Genomic DNA, 5,707 nt, shown 5'->3' on the forward strand with positions numbered 1-5,707 from the left:
ATCAAGAAAAGGAAAAGCTACCACCACCAAGGAAGAGGAAATTAAAACAATAATTAGGAATTATTTTGCCCAACTATATGCCAACAAATTTGACAATCTTAGTGAAATGGATACATATTTACAAAAATATAAATTGCCCAGATTAACCGAAGAGGAAGTAAAATACTTAAATAACCCCATCTCAGAAAAAGAAATTGAACAAGCCATTGATGAACTCCCTAGGAAAAAATCTCCAGGGCCAGATGGATTTACATGCAATTCTATCAAACATTTAAAGAACAATTAATTCCAATACTATATAGACTATTTGGGAAAATAGGTGAAGAAGGAGTCTTACCAAATTCTTTTTATGATACAAATATGGTGTTGATACCTAAACCAGGAAGAGTCAAAATAGAGAAAGAAAATTATAGACCAATTTCTCTAATGAATATAGATGCAAAAATTTTAAACAAAATACTAGCAAGTAGATTGCAGCAACTTATCACAAGAATAATACACTATGACCAGATAGGATTTATACCAGGAATGCAGGGTTGGTTCAATATTAGGAAAACTATCAGCATCATTGAGCATATCAACAACAAAACCAACAGAAACCACATGATCATCTCAATAGATGCAGAAAAAGCTTTTGATAAAATACAACACCCATTCCTATTAAAAACACTAGAAAGCATAGGTATAAAAGGAGTCTTCCTTAAAATAATAAATAGCATATCTAAAACCTTCAGCAAGCATTATATGTAATGGGGACAGGCTAGAAGCATTTCCAATAAGATCGGGGTGAAACAAGGATGTCCATTATCACCACTGTTATTCAATATTGTACTGGAAACCTTAGCTTTAGCAATAAGAGAAGAAAAAGAAATTGAAGGCATTAGAATAGGCAAAGAAGAAACAAAGCTATCACTCTTTGCAGATGACATGATGATATACTTAGAGAATCCTAAAGAATCAAGTAAAAAACTACCTGAAATAATAAACAAGTTTAGCAAAGTTGCAGGCTATAAACTCAACCCACATAAATCATCAGCATTTCTGTATATTACCAACAAAGCCCAACAGCAAGAGATAGAAAGAGAAATCCCATTTAAACTTACTGTAGACATTATAAAATATTTAGGAGTCTACCCCGAAACAAACCCAGGAACTCTATGAACACAATTACAAAACACTTTTCACACAAATAAAATCAGATGTAAATAATTGGAAAAACATCAGTTGCTCATGGGTAGGCCGAGCTAATATAATAAAAATGACAATCCTACCTAAGCTAATTTACTTATTCAGTGCCATACCAATCAAACTACCAAAAATTATTTTATAGAGTTAGAAAAAATAATAACAAGATTCATTTGGAAAAACAAAAGGTCCAGAATATCAAAGGAACTAATGAAAAGAAATGCAGGGGAAGGTGGCCTAGCAATTCCAGATCTTAAATTGTATTATAAAGCAGCAATCATCAAAACTGCTTGGTACTGGCTAAGAAATAGGGAGGTGGATCAGTGGAATAGGTTAAATATGCAAGACACAGTAATCAATGACTATATAGTAATCTATTATTTGATGAACCCAAACACCCCAGCTTCTGGGATAAGAACCCACTCTTTGAAAAAAACTGCTGGGAAAACTGGAAAAGACTATGGCAGAACCTAGGCATAGACCCAAATCTCACACCATATACCAAAATAAAGTCAAAATGGGTTCAGGACTTAGACATAAAGGCTGATACCATAAGTAAACTGGGAGAACAAGGAATAGTTTACCTATCATATCTATGGAGAACAGAAGAATTCATGACCAAACACGAGATAGAGAACATTATGAAAAGCAAAATGGATAATTTTGATTACATTAAATTGAAAAGTTTTTGCACAAAGCCAATGCAACTAAGATTAGAAGGAAGGTAAAATATTGGGAAAGAATTTTTACAGCCAGTCTCTCTGATAAAGGCCTCATTTCTAAAATATATAGAGAATTAAGACAAATTTATAGGAACACAAGCCATTCCCCAATGGATAAATAGTCAAAGGATATGAACAGACAGGTCTCAGATGAACAAATTAAAGCCATCTATAGTCATATGAAAAAATGCTCTAAATCGTTATTGATTAGAGAAATGCAAATCAAAACAACTGTGAGGTACCACATCACACCTATCAGGTTGGCCAACATGACAAAGCAGGAAAATGATAAATGCTGGAGAGGATGTGGGAAAATTGGAACGCTAATACATTGTTGGTGGAGTTGTAAAATGATCCAACCATTTTGGAGAACAATTTGGAACTATGCCCAAAGGGCTACAAAAATGTGCATACCCAGCAATAGCACTTCTAGGGCTATATTCCAAAGAGATCAAACAAGTGGGAAAAGGATCCACATGTACAAAAATATACATAGCAGCTCTTTTTGTGGTGGCAAAGAATTGGAAATTGAGAGGATGCCCATCAACTGGGGAATGGCTGAGCAAGTTGTGGTGTATGAATGTAATGGAATACTATTTTTGTATAAGAAATGATGAACAGGCTGACTTCAGAAAAACCTGGAAAGACTTATATAGTCTGATGCTGAGTGAAGTGAGCAGAAGCAAGAGGACTTTGTATACAATAACAGCCATGTTATGCAATGACTAAGATTGCTAAACTGAACCCTTCTCAGCATTATGAGGATCTAAGACATCTCCAGAGGCCTCGGGATAGAAAATGCTGTCCACATCCAAAGAAAGAACTATGGAAGTCGAATAGCTATCACTTATGCTGTCCACATCCAAAGAAAGAACTATGGAAGTCGAATAGCTATCAGTTATTTTTACCTTCTGTTGAGTTGTGTTTCACCTTTCTGATGGTTCCTCCTATTGGTTTTAATTTTTACTTACAACTTCACTAATGTGAAAATATGTTTAATGGGTATGTAAATGTAAAGCCTATATCAGATTGTGTGCCATCTTGGGGAGGGCGGTGGGGAGGAAGGGGTAGAAAAAATTTCAATTCAAAAGCATATGGAAGTGATTGTTGATAAATCAAAATAAATTAATTTTTAAAAAAAGACTGAAAAAAAAGAAAGATAAAAAAACTAATTTTTCTGTTACTTCTTTTCTAATTTGAGTTTCTTAAACATGACAATTCGCCAAGGTTCCAATTTTGATCTTATAATAATAGTGACATATGGTTAACTTTCATTATTGCCCTGGTTATTGGCAAAGTAAATTAAAATTGTGTTAAGATCAATCTTGGGGGAGAGTGGACACAAGAAAGAGGATTTCTACAAGAAGACAGTCTGCTGGAGACTGCTTGAACAGCCCTCAGACCAGAAAACTTCTTCAGATGATGTCCTGAAAATCAGACAGCTATATGAGATGCCTTAAATGGACAATTCATTATTGCTTTTTTCCCTCTAGGTCTCTGTATTTCTCCCTCCCCTCTCCCATATTGTTATGTCCCCAAAACTCCTTGATGAAATGTCTATATAAGTTAGTGATTCATTGAGAAGGCTATGCCCCTCATTAGAATCAGATAGGTCAATGTTAAAAATGATTTCTTTTGGTAATCTGTGTCTTGGAGACTCAGAGCTCTCCCCCTGCCAGCCTTATGACCGAAGTTCTTCAGAAGGACATCTCTGATAATGAGATTGCATTGAACATTCTTATTTCGGTCAAACTCCAACCCAGGCCTGAATTGATTTTTAACCTACTCAGGTTTGGGTAGAGACAGACTTCCAAGACTGGGGGTGGTATTTCCTTTGATGGCAGGTGATATTGGCCCCTGTGGACTGTGATCTAAAGCATGTACTCAAGACCTCATTTTAATATGACATTTCTCCTAGTATGCAGACCAATCACAGTTGATTAGCACCCCTTGGGAACACCTACCCTTCAAAGGGCATATAAGGCTGTATCCTAAAATCCCAAATTAAGCCATTTCTGAACTGGCCCCTTAGTGGGGCCCAGTTTTGGATTAATCCCCCTGGAATGCAAGTCAAGCCACCTTGAGAAATTAAACCATGAACTCATGTACTCCAATTTTGCTTGTCTCTTTCTTAGAGAAGACTGTTTAAAATTGGGGTTTGTGGGGTTCATGGGGTTTGGGGTTCACAGCTCCAATATCAGCTTGGCACTATTAAGTCACAGAAGGAGGAAAAAAAGGTTCCTACAGTTCCTAGTTGGTGGTTATTGCTCTATAAAAATGGGACAGAAAAAAGGTCAAGGACAAGACCCATGTCGAATCACATGAAGAGTGTGACAGAAGCCTAGAGTTGAGCCTGCATCTGGGTCCTTGTTCCAGTTCCGTGCCCGACTTCCTCTCTCATGTCAGGACTGAAGAACAGGGCAGGGAGGGGCACCAGGAGTCAGACATTCCAACCAGAAGTGAGGCAGGACATAGGCTGCAACATCCAGACTACACAAAGGGCAGAAACAGGTAAAGCCTTCTTTTCCAAGAGTACTGAAGAAAACAGAACCTGGCCTGAAATCCAGTCAGGTGGAGAAGTTGTAATACTCCTTGCTTCCTATGGACAATGTCAGGGTCTCCTTTGACCAAGAGTACTCAATAACCTTTCCTCCTCTGAGTTCGCTTAAATCATACCTTATCAAAATTCTGGTAGCTGTTGTCTACAGACATCCAGGACACTCCTTTCTTTCCTCAAAGAGTTCAATTCTTAGTTCACAATCTTTTTCTCTTTAATTCCTGGCTTCATACTACGGGACTTCAACATGCATATTGATAGTCCCTCAAACAAGCTAATCAACTAATTCCTCAACTTACTCATTTCATATGACATACTCCTTCATCTTACCTCAGCTACACTCAAAGATATCATATCTGCAATTTTGCCATTACCCATAAATGCACCACTTAAATGTTCATGAACTCTGAATCAGTCTTTTATCTTTCCATTTCTCCTTCTGCCTTGCAACTCCAAATCCTGTTTTTCATCCTCACTGTTATCTCCAATTGATCCAATTATCTCCATTTGTTATCTCCAACAGGCCACTGCCCTTGTACTGTTTATAGTCTCTTCTTGCCCATCTTGACCTTAGTGAACCAGTTTAACTCTACACTATCCTTTTCTCTCAAGTCCTTTGTCTTTTTATTCTATTGCTGATCTTCTGCCAAGCTTCAGCCTTGGATTACTCACACCATACATTGCCTTCATTCCTACTCATGTGCTATTGAATGAAACTCATTCTGAATTGATGTTACCAAGGCTAATAGTCAACTCTTCATGTCCCTGTAGTCACAGAGTCAGACTTGGAAGTAAGGGGAAAAGTGTACTTTTAGAGTGATCTGATAGTTTTGGTCAATAGCACCATTCAAGCTAATCACTACAGCCTCTTTATCTTGCTTGAACAAATATAAGCTGAGCCGAGGGCTACAAAAAGAACTGTGCAATTTGAGTAGAAGAGACCCTGCCTTAGGGAGTCACTAGTGTGATGTGAGGACCTCCAAAAGGCCTGTCAGTACTTTCCTCATGATCTGCTGTAAGTTTCTGAAATTCCCATATTAGTGACTCCTTTGGGTTAAGGTCTATATTAAAAGTTAACATATAACCTTCATTTCCAAATCTATAGCATCCATTAGGAACCTAAAGATAAGATTATATTTTAGAGGTTTCATCCTTCTTTCAAATCCCCAAATGAAGCTTCACTGGGACTCAAAATCTATCAGATTACCTGGCAGTCAACATTCTCTTATTCCTTGAAATCACA

The sequence above is a fragment of the Phascolarctos cinereus genome, unplaced genomic scaffold, assembly GCF_003287225.1.
Source record: "Phascolarctos cinereus isolate Bilbo 61053 unplaced genomic scaffold, phaCin_HiC Scaffold_7;HRSCAF=346, whole genome shotgun sequence".
NCBI classification, from domain to species: domain Eukaryota; kingdom Metazoa; phylum Chordata; class Mammalia; order Diprotodontia; family Phascolarctidae; genus Phascolarctos; species Phascolarctos cinereus.